The 17,496-nt window shown below is 39.5% G+C and overlaps 2 non-coding genes across 2 annotated transcripts; both read right to left on the bottom strand.

Annotated features, from left to right (window-relative positions):
* On the bottom strand, positions 1 to 104 carry LOC148547702 (small nucleolar RNA R71). Its single transcript, XR_015898082.1, has one exon. It is a non-coding gene; the product is annotated as a small nucleolar RNA R71 (small nucleolar RNA).
* Positions 105 to 11,183: 11,079 nt separating this feature from the next.
* On the bottom strand, positions 11,184 to 11,291 carry LOC148547701 (small nucleolar RNA R71). The gene has a single exon (XR_015898800.1). It is a non-coding gene; the product is annotated as a small nucleolar RNA R71 (small nucleolar RNA).
* Between the last annotated feature and the right edge of the window lie 6,205 nt (positions 11,292 to 17,496).

Raw genomic sequence — 17,496 nt, 5'->3', positions numbered from 1 at the left:
AGGCTTCGATCTGAGGTTCAGACTTTTAGACAACAAGATGGTGAAACTCTCTACGAGGCATGGGAGAGATTCAAGGATTTGACAAGGAAATGCCCACCAGACATGTTCCATGATTGGGTGCAATTGCATATTTTCTATGATGGACTGTCTTATGAATCAAGGAAGGCTGTAGACCATTCATCAGGAGGTTCATTGAACAGGAAAAAGACTGTGGAAGAAGCCATTGAAGTGATTGAGACAGTGGCTGAGAATGAGTACTACTATGCATCAGAGAGGCACAACACTAAGGGAGTCATGGAGCTGAACCATGTTGATACAATTCTAGCCCAAAACAAGGTGTTTGCCAAGCAACTAGCAGAGCTTACCAGGCAATTAGAAACAAAGCAAGTGGCTGCAATACACACACAAGATCAAGAGGAAGTAAGCATTGAAGGAGGTGATTGGGAAGAGGCCAACTATGTGGGAAACCAACAAAGGCAATCATATGATCCACATTCCAACACTTACAACCCAGGATGGAAAAATCACCCAAACTTTGGGTGGGGGAACCAACAAACCCAACCACAAAACCACAAACCTTACAACCACAACCAACATAACAATTCCACATACCAAAACTCCAACCAAAGATCATACCAAGCCACACAAAACACTTACTCTCAACCACCATATCATGGCCAAAATAATCAACCTACCCAACCTAACCCGAACCAACAATTTCAAGATCAATTAAACCGGATAGAAGGAATGATGGCAACCATGAGTCAAGACATAACCGAATTGAAAAGCTTCAGGGATGATGTGAGAGCTACCTTAAGAAACCATGGTGAAAAACTCAAGAGGATGGAGTCTCAAGTAGGAGAGCTATCTCAACAGGCCCCCAAATCAACTGCAGTGTTCCCTAGTGACACAGAAAAGAATCCTAAAGGGGAACAAAAGAGAGTGAGATGGGAAGAATGCAAGGCCATCACCATATTGAAGGAAGTCTCAGAAGAAGAAGGAATCAGGCCCTCAGAGCAGGAGCCAGAAATCTTGAAGGAAGGTGTGGAAGAAGCTAAGCAGGAAAGTGGAACTGAGCAAGCCAAGGAACTGCAAAAAGGCATGCTGGGAATATACCAACCAAAAGCACCATTTCCTCAGAGGTTAGGAGGAGGTGAAAAAGGGAAAACCTATTCAAGGTTTTTAGAGACATTTAAGTCTCTCCATATCAATATTCCCTTCCTTGAGATCCTCCAGCAGATGCCTACACATATCAAGTATTTAAAGGAATTGCTGAGCAAGAAAAGAGTTTTGAAGGGAGGACAAACGGTAACAATGAACAAAGAATGCAGTGCCCTCATCAAGAAGGACACAGTCTCTAAGAAAACAGACCCAGGAAGTTTTCATATCCCCTGCATCATAGGGGAAACAAAAATTGACAGAGGATTCTGTGATCTAGGAGCTAGCATAAATGTGATGCCTCTAACTCTTATGAAGAGGCTACAACTGAATGAGGTGAGATCCACTGATGTAATCATACAACTGGCTGACAAAACTCAGAAGCAAGCTGAAGGGATAGTTGAGAATGTGCTGGTGAAAGTGGGAGATTATTACTTCCCCACAGACTTTGTCATTTTGGACATGGAGGAAAGCTACTTACACCCTATCATTCTGGGCAGGCCATTTCTAGCCACTACTAGAGCGCTCATAGATATAGAACAAGGAGAGCTAATTCTGAGAATACATGATGAACAGCTCATTTTCAAAGTTTTCAAACCTGCATCTGAGCCTGAACCAGAACCTGAAAAGCCTAAGGATGATAGTAGCCATCTGTGTTTGGAGGAAAGCAATCCGGCAGCTGAAACTCTGAAACAGTCCTTGGAAAGCAAACAAGAATTGCAAGAGTTAAAGCCACAAGAATCAATAGAAACAGATCAGAAGGATCCTCCCGGCATAAGGGTCAATGAAGAAAGCTTCAAGAGAAAGGGAAGAATTGTAAAGAAATTGCCAAGAGGGTGGAGAAACAAGAAAATTCCCACTGAAGGTTTCTCTCCGGGAGATGAAGTGATATCAAGTCATTATCTGCCAATCCCACCTGGCCTCAAAACCATCCCTTCCCAGCTCCCTCAAGTGTTCACAATCAGGAAGGTTCTTTCTATGGAACATTTAGAAGTCATGAAGGAATCAAATGGGGACGTTTTCATAGTAAGAGGAGAAGACATCAAGCACTACAATCCACTCTAACAAAGGACAACCGTCAAGCTAGTGACGTTAAAGAAGCGCTTCATGGGAGGCAACCCATGTTTTAGTATCCTTACTCTTTAGTGCTTTGCTTTACATCTAATAAAGCTTGGTTTCTTATGCATGAACTTGAATCCTCAGGACAACTATTGATAAAGTGCACTAAACTTTGCATGTAAATTACAATTGGTCTCTAAGTTTGGTGTGCCTGAAGGCACTCCCAAATCTTACTCAAATTGGATTCCATCTTTCATTCAAGGTGCACGACCAAACATTAAGTTTGGTGTTCCTTTTGAACACAGTTTATGAAAAGCAAGAAATTCCTCTGGATTTAGAAATTCATGACAAGTATACCATTTGCATGTTTTAATACTTTGATTTCAATTACTTTAGGTAGTAAAATTGTTTAGGATCAAAGCGCCAAAGTGACTAGGATTATTTAGAATTATGCACATTCATTAAGGACAACCAACATGGATTTCATGTCATCAGGACACATTACCAAACACTAAGTTTGGTGTCCAGTAATAAGTGTGCATACATACAAAAGTCACGGCTATAAGCTCAGGAAGTCAATCATTGATTTACAATTCAAAAAGAAGAAGAAAAAAAAGACATGTACAAGTACTATTCATTATTCACATGCACGAAAAAAATGATAGCAAATTTGTTTGTTTGTGCAGGTACAAAAGGAAAGATAAAAATGGAGGAAAAAGACAAAGGGGAGGTGCCGTGCTTGGTCAAAAAGGAAGTTCACAAGTCTTTGAAACTAACATATGGGAAAAGGAAGTTCTGCATGAAAAGATAGCTACATGTACAACCTAATGCACTCAGAATACTTCCAAGAAAATGAAAAGCAATTCGTCCTTCTCCCTAATTCATGTATTACCATCAAGCCACCCTTCACAAATCACCCTAGCCGTCCAGTCTTCACTTACAAGCACTATAAAGAACCACTTGGGGAACGAGTTCCACACCACCAATTCTCCTTCATGCACATTTTCCTTCATCATAGCATAAATATATCTTGCCGAAAACAACCTCACCACACTTCCAACAACACTTCTTGCTTCACCTTGTCAACTTTAGCTTGTAACTTACCAAAACCAAAGAACCAATGGCAGCCTCATCTAGCCACAAAAGAAGAAAAGACAAGCAACCAATGGAGGAGAACAGGGAATTCGATGCAAGGAGATACAAATCAGTTTTCCATGAGATTCAAGCCGAATGGATGAGACCTAAAAGGGTACTAGCTGAGGTTCCCTTTGACCTTGAAAAGGATGAGTTCCCAGGTGTTTGGGAGAAGATCAAAAAGAGGAAGTGGGAGCTCCTGACTAAGCCAATCACTAAAATCAACATCAACTTGGTGAAGGAGTTCTATGCAAATGCAGTGAGGGAAGACTCAACCAAGAAACCCACATACAAAAGCTATGTGAGAGGGGTGGAAGTTGACTTCAGTCCCAAAGCAATCATGAAAACTCTTGGCCTGAAAAACATACATTTCAGCCAAGCAAGTTATGAAGAAAGGATGATAGGAGAACCTGACTATACAACTATTGCTGAAGACCTTTGTGCCATCAGAGCTGAATGGGTGAGAAAAACAAGAGGGGCTCCAAGAGTCTTGAGAAGGGGAGACCTAACACCGGAAGCTAAAGGGTGGTATGCAATAGTTAGGAGATCCATCCTACCCACTGCAAACTCTTCAGAAATAGTCCCTAAAAGAGCCATCTTGCTACATTGCATTATGGTGGGAGGGGAAATCAAAGTTCATAAACTCATTGCTGAACAGATACAAGAGTTTAGTGAGAAAAGTGACCCTGAATCCTGGCTCCACTTCCCTAGCACCATCATCAGACTATGCATCGATGCCCAAGTACCACTTGAAGATGAAAGACCTACTTGGCTATATCCGGGACTGGCCATAACTGCATACAGAATGACTCTTGGCCCAACTGCTCCAAGACACACAAAAAGAAGAAATGAAGAAGGGCAACAAGCGGAAAAAGAGCAAGAAGCGGAACAAGAAGGACAGGAAGGAGAAGACAGAGAAGAAGAGCAAGAAGAGCAAGCAATTCCAGAAAGAAGACAACGAACTCCTAGAGACCCCATGGATATGAGCAGAATGCAGGAAATCATGGAAGGAATGTCTCAACAATACATGAGGTCTCAGGAGAGACAAGAGGACTTTCACCTAAAAATGATGGATATGCAAAGGAACTTTGAATCAAGATTCTTGGATCTGCAAAGGGAACAGAATTTACACTTACAGGAATCCTTCAGCCACATATGGCAACACCAAGATGCCAATGTCTTGGCAATCAAGGAAGCCACCACTTTACAGAATGCAAGATACTCAGTCCAAGCTGATTACAACATCAGTTCGCAAATCAAGCTTAACTACATAGGAGAACATTTACACAAGATGGACCCAGCATTCCCAGCTTTTGATGAGTATTTCAAAGGGAGGAAAGAAGGAGAAATAAACAAGGCAATGATCCTTGAAAAAGGAGTGGAAGAAACAATGAAAAAGGCTGGATTCTGGAAAAAGCTCATAAGAAAAGACAAAGGAAGTTCAAGTGGTCAAAAAGGGGTAGGAAGTAAGAAGAAGCAGGATCCCAAGAATCAAGAAGAACCAAGCAATAAATGAGAGGTGGTCTCTCTCCTTAATAATCAAATGATAATTGGTGAATTGTCTTTATGAGCTTTCTTTCATTATAAGTCATTTAAGTTTTAATGTGAAGTCTCTAGTATGTTTGTCTGTTTATTGCTTTGAATAAAGTGAATGCCTAGATGTTTGGATATAACTTCACCTTCTTAAACAAGTGCTTGCCATGCTTGTCCTGTTTCCAAAAATAAAAGAAAAGTTTGAACAAAAGTAACTTGGCTCGATTAGTGACAAATCAAGTAGAATTAAGTGGTGGTATGTATGCTTGATTGTTTAAGTCAGATCACTGGAAATAGAGTGTAGAATTATCATTTTTTGTGTAGAAATTGAAAACTGTCTATGGATCTTGATGAATAAATGTCTTTGGCCATGAAAAAGAAAGAAAAAGAAGAAGAAAAAGCCACTGAAAAAGGGCAACCAAAAGGCAAAAAAAAAAAATTGAGAAAATAAGCTAGGCACCAATGGTTTGAACTTCTGAGACAAATGCTTGTGGTGTTTATGTATTAAGGATATGCTTGGATGAATAGGTTCTGAGGAGTGTTTCAACACTTGGTAACTTGGGTTAACTAACCCGGGATTATCAACCAAAAGTCCATTATCAAGAGCAACCTAAATACAAAACATTTAGTCACACAAAGAGGTGCTGGGCACCAATGTCTCAAGAAGAAATGTGAACTAAAATGCCTAAAGTGGATATGTGTAGTGCACTGATAAGAAAAAGAAAATGCCAAAGGCTTGTGCAACACATGACACTAAGCAAACAAGGAGCAAAGGAGCTCTAAGAAAAAGAAAAGAAAAACAAAGAAGAGAAAAGTGCCAAGGACATAAGAATAACAAGAGGCCATAGCAGTGTTTGATGGATGCAATGAAAAAGTGATAATCTTACCTGATAAGTATGAAAAAGTGATGCTGCAACTTTCTGCATAAAACCCTTCTGATGAACTTCAAATGCTTGCTAATATAGCCAATGTAATTGCTTTCTGTTTCATACTTTCTTCTCAATTAACTCAGGACTTGCTTAGGGACAAGAAAGTATTAAGTTTGGTGTTGTGATGCCAAGGCATCTTAGGCTAGTTTCACTAGCATTTTTCTGTTAGTTTTAGTTGTTTTATGCATTTTCTTGAGCTTAAAGTAACCAAGAATGGTTAAATGAATAACAAAGCAATGAACCATCCAAACAGTATGATTTTAATGCAAATTCCATGAGTTTTAGTTATATTACTTGAATGCTATGAATGGAAGATTTCTCATGAAATTTTGCAAGACTTTGATGCAAATTGTTTGGATGATTTCAGGGAAGAAGAGGCTAAGCAAGGAAGCAACAAAATCAATAAAGGAAGCTTGAATATCACATGAGGAGTTTAAGTTCCAGTTTAAGCCTAAACTGGAGCCTAAACGCCAGAATCAGGAAGGCTAAGAAATGCTGGAATTGAAGTTTAACCTCCAGTTTAACCTTAAACTGGAGGTTAAACGCCAGAATGAAAGTCTCACCAAAGAAGCATTTCCACGTTTAACCTCCAGTTTAACCTTAAACTGGAGGTTAAACGCCAGAAGTGAGAAGGGCACCAAGGGGGGCAGTTCCACGTTTAACCTCCAGTTTAACCTTAAACTGGAGGTTAAACGCCAGAAAAGGGAAAAGCACCAGGGAGCCATTTCCACGTTTAAGCTCCAGTTTGACCTTAAACTGGAGCTTAAACGTGTTCGACCAAGTTTTCTCCTCCAGGGTTGCTTTCTCCATTTCCACGTTTAAGCTCCAGTTTAACCTTAAACTGGAGCTTAAACGTGTTCGACACCTCCAGGGCTACCTTTCTCAGCTTCCACGTTTAAGCTCCAGTTTAACCTTAAACTGGAGCTTAAACATGTTCGACCTCCAGGATGGCTTTCTCTATTTCCACGTTTAAGCTCCAGTTTAACCTTAAACTGGAGCTTAAACGTGTTCGACCTCCAGGGCTGCCTTTTCTATCTCCACGTTTAAGCTTCAGTTTAACCTTAAACTGAAGCTTAAACGTGTTCGACTATATTACCCTCCAGGGCTGCCTTCTTCCATTTCCACGTTTAAGCTTCAGTTTAACCTTAAACTGAAGCTTAAACGTGCTTCCACAAAAGGCATCACTGGAAGTGTCTGGCGTTTAAGCTGCAGTTTAAGCTTAAACTGCAACTTAAACGCCACTCTTGGAAAAGGTTTCTGGGCCAAAAATATTGCGGTTTAAGTTAGTATTTGAGCACAAACATTAACTTAAACTTACTCTGGTATGAAACCCAATTGAATATCATGGTTTATGGGATTGGGCCTGAAGGATTGATGAGTCTGAAATTTCCATTTATTGAGTCATGTGTCATTATTTGATTATCACTAAGTTGGCTCAATGAATGTTACAGAATTTGGATCAACAGCCTCATCAAGATTATGGATCATAAACCCAAGGCAAAAGGAAAGCAGGGAGAGGCCTCAAAGCCCAAGAAACACAACAGAAGCTCAATATAGAAAGTGTATAAATAGGATAGAATTTAAGTTAGGAAGGAGTTTGACCTTTTCATTGAGCTAGTTTTCATATCTTTGTAATTGAATTCAGAGCTATGACTCACTAAACCCCCTTTCATTGGGTTAGGGAGCTCTATTGTAATTCAATGAATCAATAATATTTTATCTTCTTCTTCAATCTTTTCTCTTGAATTTTGTTAGAAAGCTTCTCGATCTAATTCCATTGGGTAGTTGTCTTGGGAAAGAAACTACCCATAATTGGAATCCTTCGGAACCTTGGGAAAGGAATGGAGGATTCATGCTAGAGAAGCTTTCTCACAGTGAATTGGATTGGGGTTTGGATGAATATTGTGACATGTAATCCTACCAAATTGTGGTTCATGAAACTGTGTGGTATAATCAGTGATCGAGCATCATCTCTTCTTATGAACATTTAAACCAAGGGATTGGGAATTTGTTTGTTTTTAGAGAGAATTGGTGAGCCAAGGGATTGGGATCCAATCATATAAGATTGCCAAGAAAAATTTAATGAACGCATTGGTTGAATGAAGAGATAAACATGTTTTGATTCGGAGATCTCAATATCTCCTATACCCAATGAATTCCCCATTTCTGATTTCCACTTTCTCTTTACATTCTGCAACTCAATTCATGCAATCACCCCCATTCCCTTTTAATTTCAGCAATTTAGCTTCTGCTCTTTAATTCATGCAATTTAAGATTCCGCCATTTCAATTTCTTGTCATTTACGTTTTCCCGCCAATTTTACATTCCGCAATTCTCATCTAAATCTTGATTCCGCTCAACTAGAACACATTTCTAATCCGAATTGCTCATTCAACCAATCCTTGTGGGATTCGACCTCACTCTATTGTGAGTTTTTACTTGACGATAGCCGGTGCACTTGCCGGAAGGAATTTTGCCGATCGTGCAATTTCCTAAATCGTAGCATAACAAGTTTATGCGCATCAGACACTCATCATCATTCTCACCTATGAACATGTGCCTGACAACCACCTCTGTTCTACTAGCAATGGCTTGAATGCGTATCTCTTGGGTTTCTAATCTAAGATTGGAACCTTCGTGGTATAGGCTAGAATTATTGGCGGCCATTCCTGAGATCCGGAACGTCTAAACCTTGTCTGTGGTATTCTGAGTAGGATCTGGAAAGGGATGACTGTGACGAGCTTTAAACTCACGATTGTGGGGCGTGTGACAGACGCAAAAGGATCAATGGATCCTATTCCGACATGATCGAGAACCGACAGCTGATTAGCCGATGTTGTGATAGAGCATCAGGACCATTTTCACTGAGAGGACGGGATATAGCCATTGACAACGGTGATGCCCAACATAAAGCTTGCCATGGAAAGGAGTATGAATGATTGGAAGAAGGCAATAGGAAAGCAGAGGTTCAAGGGGAACAAAGCATCTTCATACGCTTATCTGAAATCCACCAATGATTTACATAAGTATCTCTATCTTTACTTTATGTTTATTTTCATCACCTTAAACTCCATAACTATTTGAATCCGCCTGACTGAGATTTACAAGATGACCATAGCTTGCTTCAAACCGACAATCTCCGTAGGATCGACCCTTACTCACGTAAGGATTATTACTTGGACGACCCAGTGCACTGCTGGTTAGTTGTGCGGAGTTGTGACAAAACAGTTGAGATTACAAGTGTGCCACACCAAGTTGTTGGCGCCATTGATGATCACAATTTCGTGCACCAAGTTTTTGGCGCCGTTGCCAGAGATTGTTCGAGTTTGGACAACTGACGGTTCATCTTGTTGCTTAGATTAGGTATCTTTTCTTCAGAATTTTTAAGAATGAATTCTAGAGTTTCAAGGTGATGTTCCCACCATCACAAAAGCTAATTGATTCTCATCAATTTAGCTATTGAATGTAATGTCCTGCTAAAGCTTGGCCAAACATGTCTAATCCTTTTTAGACTGAAGCTTTAGACTAACATTGCATGATTCCTAGAATTCTTATTAAAAGTTTTGATTGTCTTTATTTTCTTTTCTATATAATTTTTGAAAAAAAAAATACAAAGAAAAATTTTTTAAAATCATAAAACCAAAAATATTTTATGTTTCTTGTTTGAATCTATTATCTAATTTTAAGTTTGGTGTCAATTGCATGTTTCTATTTTTCTTGCATTTTTCGAAAATTACATGCATGTGTCTTCATTAATCTTCAAGTTGTTCTTGATGATTTCCTTGCTCTGATCTTTAAATTCTCTTGTTTAGTGTGTTTTGTTGTTTCTCATATGCATTTTTACATTGTTATAGTCCTTAGTATACAAACTTTTAAGTTTGGTGTCTTGCATGCATTGTTTATTTGATCTTAGTTGCATTTTTATTGTTTCTCATCATCAAAAATTCAAAAATATTTTTAAAACTATGTCTTTTCAAGTCAATAACACAGAGAATTGAAGATTCAGAACAGTCAGCAGAGGAATCAAACAGAAAAAGCTGGGCGTTCAAAACGGCCAGTGAAGAAGGAAAACTGGCGTTTAAACGCCAGCCAGGGTACCTGGCTGGGCGTTTAACGCCCAAAAAGGTAGAGATTTGGGCGTTAAACGCCAGGATGACACTAGAGGGAAGATTTTCTTTTTAATTCATATTTTTTTCAAGTTTTCATAATTTTTCAAAATCAAATCTTTTTCAAATCATATCTTTTCAATCATATCTCTTTCAAAATCAATTTCTTTCCATTTTATATTTATTTTTACTATTTTCAAAAATCCTTGCTTCAATTCAAGATTTACTTCAAAATTTTCAAGTTGTTACTTGCCTATTAAGAAAGGATCAAATTTTAAATTTTTAGAATCATATCTTTTAATTTCTTGTTAGTCAAGTAATCAACTTTAGTTTTAAAACTTTCTCTTTTTAATTTGATTTTCAATCATATCTTCTCAATCATATCTTTTCAATCACATTTTTTTTCAAAATTAATTTTCAATCATATCTTTTTGATTTCTAATTTCAAAATCTTTTTCAAAATCACTTAATTTCTTTCCCAAACTTAATTTTCGAAAATATCAATCAAATTTTCAAAATTTTATTTTTATTATTTCAAAATCTTTTTAAATTATTTTCGAAAATTTCTTTCCCTCGTCTCACATCCTTCTATTTAAGGGACTAACACTCCTCCTCAAGGTGCAATTCGAACCCTAATTCTTTAATAAGTTCGAATTCTCTCATCTCTATCCCCTCCTTCTATTCTTCTTTTCTTCTGACACTTCAAGGAATCTCTATACTGTGACATAGAGGATTCCATACTTTCTTGTTCTCTTCTCTTTCATATGAGTAGGAGCAAGGATAAAAGCATTCTTGTTGAAGCTGATCCTGAACCTAAAAGGAACTTGAAGAGAAAGCTAAGAGAAACTAAAGCACAACTCTCGCTAGAGGGCCTAACAACAATGCCAACAATGCAAGGAAGGTGCTTGGTGACTTTACTGCACCTACTCCTGATTTCTATGGGAGAAGTATCTCTATCCCTGCCATTGGAGCAAACAACTTTGAGCTTAAGCCTCAATTAGTTTCTCTAATGCAACAGAATTGCAAGTTTCATGGACTTCCATTGGAAGATCCTCATCAGTTCCTGGCTGAATTCTTGTAAATATGTGACACTGTCAAGACTAATGGGGTTGACCCTGAAGTCTACAGACTTATGCTTTTTCCTTTTGCTGTAAGGGACAGAGCTAGGACATGGGTGGATTCACAACCTAAGGAAAGCCTGAACTCTTGGAAAAAGCTAGTCAATGCCTTCTTGGCAAAGTTCTTTCCACCTCAAAAATTGAGTAAGCTTAGAGTAGAAGTCCAAACCTTTAGACAGAAGGATGGTGAGTCCCTCTATGAAGCTTGGGAGAGATACAAGCAATTGATCAGAAGGTGCCCTTCTGACATGCTTTCATAATGGAGCATCATAGGTATTTTCTATGATGGTCTGTCTGAACTATCCAAGATGTCATTGGATAGCTCTGCTGGAGGATCTCTTCATCTAAAGAAGACGCCTACAGAAGCTCAGGAACTCATTGAAATGGTTGCAAATAACCAATTCATGTACACTTCTAAAAGGAATCCTGTGAATAATGGGACAACTCAGAAGAAAGGATTTCTTGAGATTGATACTTTGAATGCCATATTGGCTCAGAATAAAATATTGACCCAACAAGTCAATATGATTTCTCAGAGTCTGTCTGAAATGCAAGCAGCAACAGGCAGTATTAAGGAAGCTTCCTCAGAAGAAGAAGCTTATGATCCTGAGAACCCAGCAATGGAAGAGGTGAATTACATGGGAGAACCCTATGTAAACACCTATAATCCTTCATGGAGAAATCATCCAAATCTCTCATGGAAGGATCAACAGAGACCTCAACAAGGTTTCAACAACAACAATGGTATAAGAAACAGGTTTAGCAATGGCAAGCCTTTTCCATCATCTTCTCAGCAACAGACAGAGAATTCTAAGCAGAGCCCCTTTGACTTAACAACCATTGTCTCTGATCTAATCAAAACCACTCAAAGTTTCATGACTGAAATAAGGTCCTCCATTAGAAATTTAGAGGAACAATTGGGTCAGCTGAGTAAGAAAATTACTGAACTCCCTCCTAGCACTCTCCCAAGCAATACAGAAGAGAATCCAAAAAGAGAGTGCAAGGCCATAACCACATCTCACATGGCCGAACCTGGAGAGGAGGAAGAGGTAGTGATCTCCACTGAGAAAGACCTCAATGGACGTCCACTGACCTCTATGGAGTTCCCTGATGAGGAACCATGGGAATCTGAGCCTCCCACAGAGACCATAGAGATTCCATTGAATTTACTTTTGCCATTCATGAGCTCTGATGAATATTCTTCCTCTGAAGAGGATGAAGATGTTACTGAAGAGCAAGTTGCTAAGTACCTTGGAGCAATCATGAAGCTAAATGCCAAGTTGTTTGGTAATGAGACTTGGGAGGATGAACCTCCACTGCTCATCAAAGAATTGGATGACTTGACTAGGCAGAAATTACCTCTGAAGAGATAAGATCCTGGAAAATTCTCAATCCCTTGTACCATAGGCACCATGACCTTTGAGAAGACTCTGTGTGACCTGGGATCAAGTATAAACCTTATGCCTCTCTCTGTAATGGAGAAGCTAGGGATCATTGAGGTACAAGCTGCAAGAATCTCACTGGAGATGGCAGACAATTCAAAGAAACAGGCTTATGGACTTGTAGAGGATGTCTTGGTAAAGGTTAAAGACCATTCCATCCCTGCTGATTTCATAATCCTAGAAACTGGGAAGTGTATGGATGAATCCATCCTCCTTGGTAGACCCTTCCTAGCCACAGTAAAGGCTGTGATTGATGTTGACAGAGGAGAATTGATCATTCAAGTGAATGAAGACTCCCTTGTGTTTAAAGCTCAAGGATATCCCTCTGTAACCATGGAGAGGAAGCATGAAGAGCTTCTCTCAATACAGAGTCAAACAGAGCCCCCACAGTCAAACTCTAAGTTTGGTGTTGGTAGGCCACAACCAAACTCTAAGTTTGGTGTTGAACCCCCACATTCAAACTCTAAGTTTGGTGTTGGGAGGTTCCAACATTGTTCTGAACATCTATGAGGCTCCATGAGAGCCATTGTCAAGCTATTGACATTAAAGAAGCGCTTGTTGGGAGGCAACCCAATTTTTACTTATCTATGTTAAATTTCTATTTTCTTTTGTTATTTTATGTTTTCTATAGGTTGATGATCATGTGAAGTCACAAAAACAATTGAAAAAGCAAAAATAAAGTGAAAAACAGAATGAAAAATAGAACACCCTGGAGGAGACAGTTACTGGCGTTTAAACGCCAGTAAAGGTAGCAGAATGGGCGTTAAACGCCCAGTCTGGCACTATTCTGGGCGTTTAACGCCAGAAAAGGGCACCAGACTGGCGTTTAACGCCAGGAATGGGCAAGAAGCTGGCGTTAAACGCTAGAAATGGGCAGCAGCCTGGCGTTTAACACCAGGATTGGCAGAAAGGTGCGTTTTGCACGCCACATGGTGCAAGGATGAGAAATCCTTGACACCTCAGGATCTGTGGACCCCACAGGATCCCCACCTACCTCACCTCTCTCTCTCTTCTTCATCTATTCACCAATCACCTCAATACCTCTTGCCCAAAATCCCTCACCTATCAAATCCCACCATTCTTTTCACCACTCACATCCATCCTTCATAAAACCCCACCTACCTCACCATTCAAATTCAAACCACTTTCCCTCCCAAACCCACCCTCTATGGCCGAACCATACACACCCCTCTCACTCCTATATAAACCCATCTTCACTTCTTCATTTTTACACAACCTAAACACCACTTCTCCCCCTTGGCCGAAACACAAAGCCCACTCCATCTCCTCTACTTCTTCTTCTTCTACTCTCTTCTTTCTTCTTTTGCTCGAGGACGGGCAAACCTTCTAAGTTTGGTGTGGTAAAAGCTAAAGCTTTTTTGTTTTTCCATAACCATTAATGGCACCAAAGGCCGGAGAAACCTCTAGAAAGAGGAAAGGGAAGGCAAAAGCTTCCACCTCCGAGTCATGGGAGATGGAGAGATTCCTCTCAAGGGTGCATCAAGACCACTTCTATGAAGTTGTGGCCAAGAAGAAAGTGATCCCCGAGGTCCCTTTCAAGCTAAAAAAAGATCAACTTTGATTAAAGGTTGGACCAAGCCCTCATAAACAATTGTGAAGAGGGCGTTCAATGGAAGAGAAATTCAAGAGGGAAGCTGGTTCAACTAAGAAGGCATGATCTCAAGCCCATCACTAAGAAAAGGATGGAGCAAATAAGAGAACCTCACCAAGAGCATTTCATCCTCCTCCATGAAATTAAAGAAGACCAAAGAACCATGAGAGAGAAACAACAAAGGCAAGGAAGAGACATTGAGGAGCTCAAGCACTCCATAAGATCTTCAAGAGGAAGAACAAGCCGCCATCACTAAGGTGGACCCGTTCTTTAATTTCCTTGTTCTTTATTTTCTGTTTTTTTTTTCAAATTTTTATGCTTATGTTTATTTATGTTTGTGTCTTTATTACATGATCATTAGTGTCTAAGTGTCTATGCCTTAAAGCTATGAAAATGGATCCATCACCTTTCTTAAATGAAAAATGTTTTTAATTGAAAAAGAAAAGAAGTGCATGAATTTCAAATTTTAAAACAGTTTAATTATTTTGATGTGGTGGCAATACTATTGTTTTTCTGAATGAATGCTTGAACAGTGCATATTTTTGAATTTGTTGTTTATGAATGTTAAAATTGTTGGCTCTTGAAAGAATGATGGAAAAGGAGAAATGTTATCTGATGATCTGAAAAATCATAAAATTGATTCTTGAAGCAAGAAAAAGCAGTGAAAAGCTTGCAAATGAAAAAAAAGGGGGCGAAAAAAAAAAAGAGAAAAGAAAAAGAAAGAAAAAAGAAAAGCAAGCAGAAAAAGCCAATACCCCTTTAAACCAAAAGGCAAGGGTGATAAAAAGGATCCAAGGCTTTGAGCATCAGTGGATAGGAGGGCCCACAGGAATAAAATCCTGGTCTAAGCGACTCAACCAAGCTGTCCCTAACCATGTGCTTGTGGCGTGAAGGTGTCAAGTGAAAACTTGAGACTGAGCGGTTAAAGTCGTGGTCCAAAGAAAAAAGAGTGTGCTTAAGAGCTCTGGACACCTCTAATTGGGGACTCTAGCAAAGCTGAGTCACAATCTGAAAAGGTTCACCCAGTTATGTGTCTGTGGCATTTATGTATCCGGTGGTAATACTAGAAAACAAAATGTTTAGGGTCACGGCCAAGACTCATAAAAGTAGCTGTGTTCAAGAATCAACATACTTAACTAGAAGAATCAAAACACTATCTGGATTCTGAGTTCCTATAGAAGCCAATCATTCTGAACTTCAAAGGATAAAGTGAGATGCCAAAACTGTTCAGAGGCAAAAAGCTAAAAGTCCCGCTCATCTAATTAATACTGATCTTCATAGATGTTTTTGGAATTCATTGTATATTCTCTTCTTTTTATCCTATTTGATTTTTAGTTGCTTGGGGACAAGCAACAATTTAAGTTTGGTATTGTGATGAGCGAATAATTTATACGCTTTTTGGCATTGTTTTTGGTATGTTTTTAGTATATTTTAGTTAGTTTTTATTATGTTTTTAAATAAAAATCACTCTTCTGGAATTTACTATAAGTTTGTGTGTTTTTCTGTTATTTTAGGTATTTTCTGGCTGAAATTGAGGGACCTGAGCAAAAATCCGATTCAGAGGCTGAAAAAAGACTGCATATGCTGTTGGATTCTGACCTCCCTGCACTCAAAGTGGATTTTCTGGAGCTGCAGAAGCCCAATTGGCGCGCTCTTAATTGCGTTAAAAAGTAGACATACTGGGCTTTCCAGCAATATATAATAGTTTATACTTTGCTCAAGATTTGATGGCTCAAATAGGCGTTCCAAGTCAGCTCAAGAATTCTGGCGTTTAACTCCAAAACTGGCACAAAAGCTGGAGTTAAACGCCCAAACTGGAACAAAAGTTGGCGTTTAACTCCAAGAAAAGTCTCTACACATGGAAGCTTCAATGCTCAGCCCAAGCACACACCAAGTGGGCCCGGAAGAAGATTTCTGCATTAATTACTCATTTCTGTAACCCTAGGCTACTAGTTTTCTATAAATAGGACCTTTTGCCATTGTATTTTCATACTTTTAATCTTTGATAAGTCTTATGCTATCTTAGACACGTTTGGAGGCTGGCCATTCGGCCATGCCTAGACCATGTTCTTATGTATTTTCAACGGTGGAGTTTCTACACACCATAGATTAAGGTGTGGAGCTCTGCTGTTCTTCATGAATTAATACAAAGTACTATTGTTTTTCTATTCAATTCACGCCTACTTCTTCTCTAAGATATTCATTCATTCTTCAACTTGATGAATGTGATGATCTGTGACACTGGTAGCACAAATTGCGAATCACACTTTTCACAACGCGTACCACTAACCAGCAAGTGCACTGGGTCGTCCAAGTAATACCTTACGTGAGTAAGGGTCGAATCCTACGGAGATTGTTGGTTTGAAGCAATCTATGGTTATCTTGTAAATCTTAGTCAGGAAGTCAATTATGTTTATCTGTTGAATTGCGAATAAACAATAGAGCATGGATTAAAGGTTACTTGTTATGCAGTAATGGAGAATATGTTGGAGTTTTGGAGATGCTTTGTCCTCTGAATCTCTGCTTTCCTCTGTCTTTTGATTCACGCACGCACGTCCCCCTATGTCAAGCTGTGTGTTGGTGGATCACCGTTGTCAATGGCTACCTTCCATCCTTCTAGTGAAAACTACGCTCACGCGCTCTGTCACAGCACGGCTAATCACCGGTTGGTTCTCGATCTGGTTGGAATAGGATTTACTATCCTTTTGCGTCTGTCACTAACGCCCAGCCTTCAGGAGTTTGAAGCTCGTCACAGTCATTCAATCCTTGAATCCTACTCGGAATACCACAGACAAGGTTTAGACTTTCCGGATTCTCATGAATGCCGCCATCAGTTCTAGCTTATACCACGGAGATTCTGATTAAGGAATCTAAGAGACACTCATTCAATCGGATATAGAACGGAGGTGGTTGTCAGGCACACGTTCATGGGTTGAGGAAGGTGATGAATGTCACAGATCATCACCTTCATCACAGTTAAGCGCGAATGAACATCTTAGATAGGAACAAGCGTAATTGAATGGAAAACAGGAATACTTGCATTAATTCATCGAGACACAGCAGAGCTCCTCATCCCCAACAATGGGGTTTAGAGACTCATGCCGTCAGAGAATACAAAGTTTAGATCTGAAATGTTATGAGATACAAAATAAGTCTCTAAAAGTTGTTTAAATACTAAACCAGTAGCCTAGGGTTACAAAATATGAGTGGACTATGATGGATGATGCAGAGATCCACTTCTGGGGCCCACTTGGTGTGCTGGGGCCCACTTGGTGTGTGCTGGGGCTGAGACTTTAAGCAATTCACGTGCAGAGGCCATTTGTGGAGTTGAACGCCAGTTTTTGTGCCAGTTTGGGCGTTCAACTCCAGTTTTTGATCCTTTTCTGGCGCTGGACGCCAGAATTG

The sequence above is a fragment of the Arachis ipaensis genome, chromosome B8 (genome assembly GCF_059453495.1).
Source record: "Arachis ipaensis isolate K30076 ecotype BB chromosome B8, ASM5945349v1, whole genome shotgun sequence".
In the NCBI taxonomy this organism is placed as follows: domain Eukaryota; kingdom Viridiplantae; phylum Streptophyta; class Magnoliopsida; order Fabales; family Fabaceae; genus Arachis; species Arachis ipaensis.
The sequence above is the reverse complement of the archived record's forward strand: the minus strand, read 5'-3'. Positions and strand labels throughout refer to the sequence as shown.